Source organism: Microcaecilia unicolor, chromosome 10, assembly GCF_901765095.1.
Source record: "Microcaecilia unicolor chromosome 10, aMicUni1.1, whole genome shotgun sequence".
Taxonomy (NCBI): domain Eukaryota; kingdom Metazoa; phylum Chordata; class Amphibia; order Gymnophiona; family Siphonopidae; genus Microcaecilia; species Microcaecilia unicolor.
Genome location: NC_044040.1, coordinates 20,280,985 through 20,293,913, shown reverse-complemented (window position 1 = coordinate 20,293,913; position 12,929 = coordinate 20,280,985). Strand labels below are relative to the sequence as shown.

The following is a 12,929-nucleotide window of genomic DNA, read 5'->3' as shown; positions in this document are numbered from 1 at the left end:
AAAAAAGGGAGGCAGATAAGGATACGCAGAACTAGAGAGAAATATAAAGTTTGACAAAGTGCCACACGAAAGACTCCTGAAGAAATTGCAGAGCCATGGAATCGGAGGTAGGGTATTATTATGGATTAAGAACTGGTTGAAAGATAGGAAGCAGAGAGTAGGATTGCGTGGCCAGTATTCTCAGTGGAGGAGGGTAGTTAGTGGGGTCCCGCAGGGGTCTGTGCTGGGTCCGTTGCTTTTTAATGTATTTATAAATGACCTAGAGATGGGAATAACTAGTGAGGTAATTAAATTCGCCGATGACACAAAATTATTCAGGGTCGTCAAGTCGCAGGAGGAATGTGAACGATTACAGGAGGACCTTGCGAGACTGGGAGAATGGGCGTGCAAGTGGCAGATGAAGTTTAATGTTGACAAGTGCAAAGTGATGCATGTGGGTAAGAGGAACCCGAATTATAGCTACGTCTTGCAAGGTTCCGCGTTAGGAGTTACGGATCAAGAAAGGGATCTGGGTGTCGTCGTCGATGATACGCTGAAACCTTCTGCTCAGTGTGCTGCTGCGGCTAGGAAAGCGAATAGAATGTTGGGTGTTATTAGGAAGGGTATGGAGTCCAGGTGTGCGGATGTTATAATGCCGTTGTATCGCTCCATGGTGCGACCGCACCTGGAGTATTGTGTTCAGTACTGGTCTCCGTATCTCAAAAAAGATATAGTAGAATTGGAAAAGGTACAGCGAAGGGCGACGAAAATGATAGTGGGGATGGGACGACTTTCCTATGAAGAGAGGCTGAGAAGGCTAGGGCTTTTCAGCTTGGAGAAGAGACGGCTGAGGGGAGATATGATAGAAGTGTATAAAATAATGAGTGGAATGGATCGGGTGGATGTGAAGCGACTGTTCACGCTATCCAAAAATACTAGGACTAGAGGGCATGAGTTGAAGCTACAGTGTGGTAAATTTAAAACGAATCGGAGAAAATTTTTCTTCACCCAACGTGTAATTAGACTCTGGAATTCGTTTCCGGAGAACGTGGTACGGGCGGTTAGCTTGACGGAGTTTAAAAAGGGGTTAGATAGATTCCTAAAGGACAAGTCCATAGACCGCTATTAAATGGACTTGGAAAAATTCCGCATTTTTAGGTATAACTTGTCTGGAATGTTTTTACGTTTGGGGAGCGTGCCAGGTGCCCTTGACCTGGATTGGCCACTGTCGGTGACAGGATGCTGGGCTAGATGGACCTTTGGTCTTTCCCAGTATGGCACTACTTATGTACTTATGTACTTATGTAGATGCTAACATGCCAAATTAGGTTTCAGCAATTACCGATGACTGATTAATTTAGGGACTCAGCCCTGCCAACTGACCCTACTGAGATAGGCACAATGGGAAGAGATAATTATTCAGAGAGAAAGAAAGAGAAGGCAGGGACAGAAAATAAAAGAGCAACTCATGCCATGCTAGTAAAAGAAAAGCAAACTGAACGAGAAAAAAAAAAAGCCAAAAAAAGGGAGGCAGATAAGGATACGCAGAACTAGAGAGAAATATAAAGTGACACAGACCTAAAGAGGGACAAAGCAGAGAATGAGAGAGAGCTTTAGCCAGGGAATGTAGATAATTTGCCACAACGGTGACGCCTGCTGGGGCTCAGTCTTAGAAGGAAAGCAACACCCCCCTTCAGATCTAGGCCAGCAAAGGAATTGGATCTGCTGGGGCATAGTATCTGGGGAAAGGAAGACAGCCGTGGCCAATTTAGGTGAAACGTGTCTGACAGAGAGTTCAAAAAAGTGGCAAGATTCATGCTGCTGATTCCAGGGACAAGCAGTGGCTTTCCCCATGTCTATCTCAATAGCAGACTATGGACTTTTCCTCCAGGAACTTGTCCAAACCCAGATACATTAACCGCTGATACCACACCCTCTGGCAACGAGTTCCAGAGCTTAACTATTTGCTGAGTGAAAAAAATATTTCCTCCTGTTTGTTTTAAAAGTAGTTCAATGTAACTTCCTTGAGTGTCCTCTAGTCTTAGTACTTTTTGAGTAAAACATCAATTTATGTTTACCCGTTCTACACCACTAAGCGTTTTGTAGACCTAGAGAAAAGTTCATGAGTTGAGCAGAGGAGGACAGAAGTCCCCAGATTCATGACAGAGAAGTGACTCCCTATGTCAAAGAATTTGGAAATATATAAAGAAAATAGCACTCGCACAGAGGAAGTAGAGGAATGGGATTAATCATAGAATACTTTGAACAGAATAAAGAGCAACTGCAGACCATAAACTGCAAATGTGACAACCAATCAACAGTCTGGGATTTGCATATAGCTATTCTGCATTGAGTACAGCAGGGGATGAATTCCTCTCATATGAGGGAAGGCTTAAGAGGTTAGGACTCTTCAACTTGGAAAAGAGACGTCTGAGGGGGGATATGATAGAGGTCTATAAAACGCTTAGTGGTGTGGAACGGGTAAACAAACTTTTAAACAAACAAGAGGAAATATTTTTTTCACTCCACAAATGGTTAAGCTCTGGAACTCGTCCATAGTCTGCTATTGAGATAGACATGGGGAAAGCCACTGCTTGACCCTGGGATCAGCAACCTGAATCTTGCCACTATTTTGAATTCGGTCAGATACTTGTCACCTGAATTGGCTACTGCTGGAAGCAGGAGACTGGGCTAGATGGACCATTGGTCTGACCCAGTACGGCTACTCTTATTGTTCAGAACGGCTTTATATTAATTTTCACCCTGGGATAGATTTCAGGCAAATTACTTATGATACCAATGGTTGCCACAATACAACACAGAAGCAGGATACTCCACAAAACAAGTAAAGACAGTGGAGATGACAAAGGACAGCCATATCAAAACCATTCTAGTTTACGGTTAAGAATACATGATCAGAGAGGTGGGCAAAGAGAAAGTCTAGATTCCATCCTTTTCTTGCTCACAATGACATGAAAAGAACCTTTCCCATTATCTCCAAAGTGGAATAATTGAAAAGGACTGTTTCAGCAGAGATCCTTATCTCAAGAAATTATAAACTTGTATCTTTTACAGCTAATGTCATCATATACTAGTCCAATATCAGCTACAGAAAACACAATCCAAATTTTTTTCTTTATCTAATCAATGGTATGTGTAAAGTAATTTTAATTATAAAACTAAACAGATAACAACAGTTAGAAACTGGGTAGCTATACAGACACACAAGTAACCAATTCTACAAAGAAGTGTATCTGAAAGACATTCTAAGGTCTGTTATTCACAAGTACTTATCAACATCATCTGTGTAATGTTTTCAGGGGTATGCAGCACTTTACAGATGCACATAACAGACAGTCCCTGCTTCTTCTAGCTCAATCCTATATAATAAAATGCACCTCCAACATTCTGATGCTGACTGCATGACTGAGATGCTCTCTGTATCCATCTCCTGAATTGACATCACGTACTTCCGGGTTCGTCACAAGCAGAAGTGACCAACCACACAAGGTTTCTCGGCTTCAGAATGTTGGAGGTGCATTCTATTAAATAGGATTGGTCAGTTCCTTGAAGCACAGCCAGAGCTCAGCGTCCTGCACAGTAACGCTCAGACACCAGAGAGAGGGAGGGAGGGGGGCCTGACACCAAAGAGGGGGGGGGGGAGGTATCTCTGTCACACACACACTCTCTCTCACAGTCAATGTCTTTCTCACTCTCACACACTGTCTCTCACTGTATCACATTCACTCTCTGTGTGTCACACAGTCACTCACACACTCTCTTGGTCTTATACACTCAGTCTCACAGAGAGTCTGACAAAAATGGTGACAAAAATGATATGGAGCTTGCACCATAGGATGTATGAGAAGAGACTGGAAGACCTGAATATGTATACCCTAGAGGAGAAGAGAGACAGGGGAGATATGGCATAGACGTTTAAATACTTGAAAGGGAAAATTTGTAAAACTAGAGGACATGAATTGAGGTTGTGTTTCTTCACATGATCACAAAATATTAAGAGGGTAAACCTTGTTTTCCATGAATGTGTCATGATCATGAAGAAATATAATATGGAATGGCATTTTACCCCACATTCTAGGATGTATGCACCTCTAAATAGTTGTTTGGGAAGTAAGACAACTGAAGTCAGAGAAATACTGGTGGAAAACGCCACTTCATCTGCTGAGCATAGAGTGGGATCGGCACGCACATCTCTTATTTGTCTTGTTTGTCTGTCCTAATTAGATTGTAAGCTCTGTCGAGCATGGGACTGTCTCTTCATGTTCAAGCGTACAGCGCTGCGTACGTCTAGTAGCGCTATAGAAATGATAAGTAGTAGTTAGGCCTCTCTGAGCCTTTTGGTACAAAATCCTTAGTAGGTAGTTCCTTCCTCAAGAGGAATGTCAGCTGATAGGGTTGTCAATGAAGATTTTTTTTTCTGAGACATCCCCACTGTCCTCCTTTGCTCCTTTAGACTGGTTCTCCGTTCCAGTTTTCACTGGACCAGTGCATCACTGTCCCTTCCTACCATTCTCAATCACAAGCTACCCCCTTGTTCTATAAGCTGTAGAGGTATGCAAAAGTCAAGCATAGTTCTTAGGTAGACATAGTAAAGGTCTCTGCAGTTCCTTAAAGGAGCAGAAACTTATGGCCTCTGACTACTGCATCCTTTAAGTTCATGTACTTGCAAAGGGTAAGAAGCCATTTGAAGATGGTGAATTATTAAGGGAATTAGGTTTGAAGCTTTCAAAATATCATTTCAAGATTTCAGAAACAGTTTCCAGATGTTGAAAGTTTTTAATGGTCATTACAGAGTAGCACAGCGGGAAATAATACCACAAAATGACACCTAACATGCTACGTGATTTGAGGTACATTGAATTTTTCAATCTGAGTTAATGAATGCACAGACGTATGTAGAATAGCTCAGCTGTATTACAGCATAAAAGACGATATGCTGGCAGTTGTATCACCGACAGACAAAACAACTGGTAAAATGTTAATGAACCTTTATAAACCTTTACAAGATTATTACTGCCACTTTGAAAAACCCTACGTCAATAACCGAGAATGCACCTACAACATCAGGAAAGATAACTTTCATTTTTCGCACACAGCAATAAAGTTACTGACTACTCTTGATTCTTTTAGTTATCATTGTGTCATCCGTGTGAAAGCTTTAGTGTACATTTTCAGTTATGTGTCTAACTACAAATATAGACACAAACTTTTATGCGTGTACAAAGCAATCTGAGTTTCCAACACAAGGATTTGAATGTATTGTGTTTGAATATCAGATTATGGGACTAATATAGATGTGCAGCTTTAGATGTTGCAAAATGTGGTATGAAGTCATTCTTATGAAAGTTCAAATAAGATATGTACAACTTTCATGTCATTTATTGATTTTTAACCCATCCAAACAATGCTTTCAAGATGAAAATGAACAAAGAAAAAACTCAATGCCTAATCCTTTCATCATAACATAACATGCTACTCTACTCCCGACCACCCTGACCACCCCTGACGTCACAATCCCAATATCTGACAATCTAAAAATCCTAGGAGTAACATTAGACAACCATCTAACTCTAGAAACTCATGCAAAAGCCATGACGAAGAAGATGTTCAACATGATGTGGGTATTGAAAAGAGTAAAACCATTCCTCCCACAGAAAACTTTCCGCAGTCTAGTACAATCCACAGTACTCACCCATGCCGACTACTGCAACAGTATCTTCATCGGTTGCAAAGCCCAAATCATACAAAAACTCCAAACCGCCCAAAACACAGCAGCCAGACTCATTTTTGGCAAAACAAGATTTGAAAGCGCAACACCACTTCGTGAAAAACTTCACTAGCTTCCTATCAAGGAACAAATACATTTCAAAGCCCCCACAATGATCCACAAGATACTCCATGGCAAATCTCCAAACTACATGACCAACTTGATCTATCTTCCAGCCAGGAACGGGTCCAAATCTTCTCGAACCTATCTCAACCTTCATCTTCCCAACTGCAAAGGCCTCAAATACAAAACCTACTACGCATCCAACTTCTCTGTGATAGGTAGCCAACTTTGGAACGCCACATCCGAACAATCAATGAACACCTACCCTTCCGAAAGCTGCTGAAAACTTAACTCTTCAAACAAGCCTACCGAAACCACCCCACTTAATTTTCAAACCTATTCACACCATTAGCACTACCCATACTACAATCCCTTCCCCACATCTCTTCCTACTATCCCACTCTATATAACTGTGTTATCTCTATGATACTCTGTACCATATACTGTGTCACCTCTGTGATACTTTGTACCATACTTTCTGTCACCACTGTGATACAATACTTTGTGTCATCTCTGTGATACTTTGTAACAAACTCTGTAAGCCGCACTGAACCTGCTATCTAGCGGGAAAGAGCGGGGTAGAAATGCTACAAATAAAATAGCAATTCATAATAAATATAATACAAATGGCCCCAGATTTTATATATGGTGCCTAAAAATCTGCGTGGAAACCGAAGCATATTCTATAACAATGTGCATAACTTAATTGGTTAACTAGCTAATCAGTGCTGTAAATTGGATGGTAACAACCAATTAGCACTAATTGGCATTGAGATTTACATGCACAACTCACTATAACATAGTGCGCCTAAATTCTAAGTGGCATAGTTGATAAGGGGGCGGGGCGGGGCGGGGCATTTCTAAAAATCTATGCACATCGTTACAGAATACACCCGATCTGCGCTTGATTCAGGCGTCGGGATTTACACTAAGTAAAATGTGGCCTAAATGGATGTGACCAAATTTGGTTGCGTGGCGTATTCTATATACCACGTGGAAATTTAAGTCTACTTTATAATGTTTAGGTGTAGTTTAGAGAACACATTTAGGAGTAATTTTTTCTGTGCGAATTTCTCAGGCGTCAGACACAGAATATAGCCCATGATGCCTTGATTTTATGTGTGGAAATCCTGACTACACTTTCAGCCCTCCGCACACAAGGGGTAGATTTTCAGTTTTAGTGTGTCATGAATTGTTGTTTGAATCTGATGGGCACCCAGCCATTCTGTATTAAAGACCATCCGAAAACAAAATAGCCAAAGCTAGCTGTCCACACTTGACTAGTTGTTTTTCAATCAACAGTCCAGTCCATACAGACCTCCATAGGCTATAATCAAAAACAACCAATACACCCTGCTATTCTTCTTAATATCGTAGGATTTTCATTATTTATTTAGGCAATTTGTAAACTGCCATGATGTCCATGATGACATGGCAGTATCACAATCAAAATCAGCAAGCTTTTTTTTTTTTAAATATTAACACTGAAAACCAGCTCCATGTTAATCCAAGCACTTATGGGACAATTCAACCTACTCCTTGTATTGCATGTAAAGATACATTGTTTAATATCCTGTATTTTGAACATGTACTTTCCATTTAATACTATGTTGTTAACATTACTACTACTACTTATCATTTCTATAGCACTACTAGACTTACGCAGCGCTGTACACTTGAACATGAAGAGACAGTCCCTGCTCCACAGAGCTTACAATCTAATCCGGTCAGAGAAACAGCACACATAAGGGATAAGGACAAAGAGTAGCAAGATTCCGGAATTCCCTAAGAGTAGCAAGATTCCACGCAGAATTCCAAAGAGTAGCAACATTCTGAAATCCCAAAGACTACTACTACTTATCATTTCTATAGCGCTACTAGACGTACGCAGCGCTGTACACTTGAACATGAAGAGACAGTCCCTGCTCGACAGAGCTTACAATCTAATTAGGACAGACAAACAGGACAAACAAGAGATAAGGGAATATTAAAGTGAGGATGATAAAATAAGGGTTCTGAACAAGTGAATAAGGGTTAGGAGTTAAAAGCAGCATCAAAAAGGTGGGCTTTTAGCTTAGATTTGAAGACGGCCAGAGATGGAGCTTGACGTACCGGCTCAGGAAGTCTATTCCAGGCATATGGTGCAGTAAGATAAAAGGAACTGACTCTGGAGTTTGCAGTGGAGGGGAGAAGGGTCCAGAAGAGAGATTTTCCCAGTGAACGGAGTTCCCAGGGAGGAATGTGGGGAGAGATGAGAGTGGAGAGGTTGATTGATTGTAAAGGACATTGAACCCAAGCTTGATTGGGATAATGTGGGATCTAGATCCCACATTATCCCAAAAAGTCTGAGTTCAATGTAGCTTACAATATAAATTGAATGAATATACAGAATGAAAAATTACATTGGTCATAATACATTGGATTGAGTAACAAGGAATAACAGATTAATAGAAGGGTTATAACAATGTACAATCGATAAAGACATAATACAAGAAGATATAAATGACAACATAAATAAATAAACAAACCTGGTTATGATAAATATTGTGGCTTAGAAAGGCAAAATACAATTTCATTATGCAATTGTAAACATAGCATTCAACATTAGATAAACTTGCTGTATGCAACACTTAGTTGGCTCGGAAGAAACGGCATGTCCTTTAAAAATACTTATCTTGCAAGCCACTGCAAAGAAGGTGAATATTTGCCAAATGTACCCAACTCAACACTGAGTTTTGTCATCACTGTTTTGGGGCTTGGGATTGAGGTCTTTCTCCACTCGTGATAAGAAGTGCTTAATACATATTGATTTCAAGTTGCATTTATATTGTTTGATGATTTTAACTTGTTAGGCTTTATTTGTATATTGCTTTATTGTTATGCATTTTTGTGTTGTATAGTTCTATGAATGTTATTTTGTAACCCATCTAGTAGTCTTGATGAACAGTGAATACGACTGTGTTTACCCATTATATATTCTTTCAGTTTTATTTATTTATATTTTTTATTTCTTTATATTTCGCTCTCACTTTTTTCAGTAGTAGCTCAAAGTGAGTTATACTCAGGTACACTGGGTATTTCTCTGTCCCTGGAAAGCTCACAACCTAAGTTTGTACCTGAGGCAATGAAGGATTAAGTGACTTGCCCAAGATCACAAGAAGCAGCAGTGGGATTTGAAGCGGCCACCTCTGGATTGCAAGACCGGTGCTCTATCCACTAGGCCACTCCTCCACTCTTATTCTTTGGGGTTCTACATGGAATGTTGCTACTCTGAGATTCTGCATGGAATCTTGTTACTCTTTAGGATTCTAGAATCTTGCCTTTTTCAGTAGTAGCTCAAGGTGACTTACATTCAGGTACACTGGATATTTCTCTGTCCCAGGAGGGCTCACAATCTAAGTTTGTACCTGAGGCAATGGAGAGTTAAGTGACTTGCCCAAGATCACAAGCAGCAGCAGTGGGATTTGAACCGGCCACCTCCGGATGTCAAGACTTGGTGCTCTAGAGCACCACTAGGCTACTCCTCCACTTCTATTTAAAAATTTAATTTAAACATCTCTGGTGATATGCACAAAGACTATCCAAACTGTCAACATCCTATGGATGGCTACAGTTAAATGGATGATGGAATTTGTGTCGATATTCATATTTATGCTTCTTTTTCTCAGAGGCCTAGACACAAAATACTGTTAATTCCTCATTCCCTACCAGGACTGACTACAGTAAAGCAATTCAATTTCCAACCCCCTGGCAATGGCATTTAAGAGATTTCTCTTACTCTTGCTAGTGGCCTGACACTTCTGGGTTCAGGGGTTCTCCTTAAAGGTGATGATAAGAGACGGTGATCAGTTTTCCATCTCTCCTGAAGACAAAATGAGTAGTAATGGGCTTAAATTGCAGCAAGGAAAACTTAAGTTAGATATTAGGAAGAACCTTCCGAGCATACTTGGAACAAGTTACCTAGGGAACTAGTGTGAAGTCTGTCACGGGAAGCTTTTAAAAGCAGATTTTATAATTCATACAGTGGATCCTGCCTTGGGATAAAAGCATGAAAATCCCTCGAGGGGAAATTCTAGCCAAACGACTCCTCAATTCCCTGCAAGAGGTGAGGTAGGAGGACCTGGAATGAAAGCAGACTCGAGATTATGCCTTCACGCATCTGGCATTACCGATTCTCAATTTCATTAATTCAGCACAGCTATAAACACATTGTACTGCTCGCCCCTAGAATAAATACATAAGAGCCATATTATGGCAAATTTCCTGATCCAGTGAACTTTCCCTAAAGTCCCATTTCTTTCCTATTTTAATATTGCAGAAATTATCACAACAAACGCTGCTCCCCTCACAGTGGAAAAACTGCTGAGCAGCACAGGTTATTTTAACGCCCTTTCGTCTAATTTATAGTTTAATTATACAAGCAAAAATAAAATGATTCCTAAATGCATTAGAACAAAGAAAGCCAGAGGTGTGAGAAAAATGCTCCTGTATGATCTTTATTCCTTGCAGTGGGCATCTGATGTTTTCTCTTGGGTTTCTGACACATTTCTGATGAGCTCTTGCTTCTCATATGCCCCCATTAAAGGATTCTATTATGTTGCAATTTTAGTATATCAGAAGTCTCTCTACTTGGCCTGTTATATTGCGGGTGGTACTGCTGGGGATTCATGTTGCATTCTACGGCTCCTGCTTTATGAAGCTGGCCAGCGCTGGAACCATTCAGCAGGCAATCGGGGGAACGGAGGAGGTATAGATGCAGATTGGGGGGGGGGAGGGAGGAGAGTGCCACAACCCTTTCAGGCAGCACAAAACCTGGGAGACACTAGTTTTGAACCCTTCCCACAAAAAGGTCAAGCCCTCATTGGTACTCAAAACCAAGCTGCACATCCTCTTAGCTTTCCCAGCTAGTCAAATCCTTTTGTCTTCCTTGACTTCTTTGTAACATCAAATGTATACTTCATCCTGTATGGCGATGCCACAACAGGTCTTTGTAAGCCACATTGAGCCTGCAAATAGGTGGGAAAATGTGGGATACAAGTGAAATAAATAAATAAATAAATATAGAATTCTGTGCAGTAAAATTATATTGCAGACATCCAAGGCAGAGTTTTCACTCACAGGTACTAGAAAGAATGTTCACATTCTCCATCAGACACAGCACCTATCTTTTTTTTTTCTTCTTTCCCCTCAGCCAGATTGGCTTGGTATAGGTAACCTTTTTTTTAGCTCTAGGAAAACAGAGGGTACACCAAAACAGCAGGAGGAACAACAGTGGCCTAGTGGTTAGGGTGGTGGACTCTGGTCCTGAGGAACTGAGTTCGATTCCCACTTCAGGCACAGGCAGCTCCTTGTGACTCTGGGCAAGTCACTTAACCCTCCATTGCCCCAAGTAAGCCGCATTGAGCCTGCCATGAGTGGGAAAGCGCAGGGTACAAATGTAACAAAAATAAAATAGATACTATTGGAGATTCTACATGGAATGTTGCTACTATTGGAGATTCTACATGGAATGTTGCTATTCCATGTAGAAGGCTGCGCAGGCTTCTGTTTCTGTGAGTCTGACGTCCTGCACGTCAGACTCACAGAAGCAGAAGCCTGGGCGGCCACATTGTTGATCTGCAAGGGCCGACTTCTACATGGAATGTTGCTAGTGGAATAGCAACATTCCATGTAGAATCTCAAGTAGTAGCAACAGTGGAGGAGTGGCCTAGTGGTTAGGGTGGTGGACTTTGGTCCTGGAGAACTGAGGAACTGAGTTCGATTCCCACTTCAGGCACAGGCAGCTCCTTGTAACTCTGGGCAAGTCACTTAACCCTCCATTGCCCCACGTAAGCCACATTGAGCCTGCCACGAGTGGGAAAGCGCAGGGTACAAATGTAACAAAAATAAAATAGATACTATTGGAGATTCTACATGGAATGTTGCTATTCCACTAGCAACATTGCATGTAGAAGGCCGCGCAGGCTTCTGTTTCTGTGAGTCTGACGTCCTGCACGTATGTGCAGGACGTCAGACTCACAGAAGCAGAAGCCTGTGCGGCCACATTGGTGATCTGCAAGGGCCGACTTCTACATGGAATGTTGCTACTATTGGAGATTCTACATGGAATGTTGCTATTCCACTAGCACCATTCCATGTAGAAGCCTGCGCGACCACATTGGTGATCTGCAAGGGCCGACTTCTACATAGCAGCAACAGTGGAGGAGTGGCCTAGTGGTTAGGGTGGTGGACTTTGGTCCTGGGCAACTGAGGAAGTGAGTTCGATTCCCACTTCAGGCACAGGCAGCTCCTTGTGACTCTGGGCAAGTCACTTAACCTTCCATTGCCCCAAGTAAGCCACATTGAGCCTGCCATGAGTGGGAAAGCGTGGGGTAGAAATGTAACAAAAATAAATACACTTCTACCAGGCTCAGAAAGAGTTATGGTCTTAAGTGGGAGAACTGCAACAACTCCTGGGATGAATTAGATCAGTTAAAGGCTACAAGCAAAATCACCGGTAGTGATGAAACCAGGTTTGTTGCTAGGAGGAGGTGCAAAGTGGACACAACTGGGTTAGATCTCTAAGGAGAAACCCTCCCAGAAATTTGCTAGGTTAATGAGGACAAAAATTCACCTGGTTAATGGGCAGAAATGTTATGCACTAATTAACAGTACGGGTCAGATTTAACTTGTATGTTCAGTGAGTGTGGAAACTGCTTCTACGTAAGATTGTAACAGAAAAAGAGAGCCTTCCACCATCAGAAAATGCATCTGTAGGGTGCAGGGGGGTTGCTATTACCCCCTCTCCAGGCCCACACACACTTTTCCTTGTGGTATATTAGCTAAGATTCCTGGGAGTAGATGGCAGCCTGCTTAGGGAGAGGTATTGCAACTTTTGGCATCTGATCCCCTATCAGGGATCCTCAACCTGAAATAAGTATGGTATGTGATATAAATGACCTCCATCAGAACCAGATAAAGCCGAATTCTTTACACCTGATCGCATCAATCAATTTGTCACCAATGAACGTTAACGCATTACCCTTTTATCTCTTATGCCTGAAATGAATTGTTCATCCAACTCATTTTATAACTTACCTTAACATTTATGAACTTTAAT

The 12,929-nt window shown here is 41.4% G+C and overlaps 1 protein-coding gene across 1 annotated transcript in view; it reads right to left on the bottom strand.

Moving 5' to 3' along the window:
* The window catches only part of SND1 (staphylococcal nuclease and tudor domain containing 1), a 1,412,868-nt gene that overhangs the window by 266,909 nt on the left and 1,133,030 nt on the right, over nucleotides 1-12,929 (bottom strand). The gene's annotated exons all lie outside the window — the stretch shown is intronic.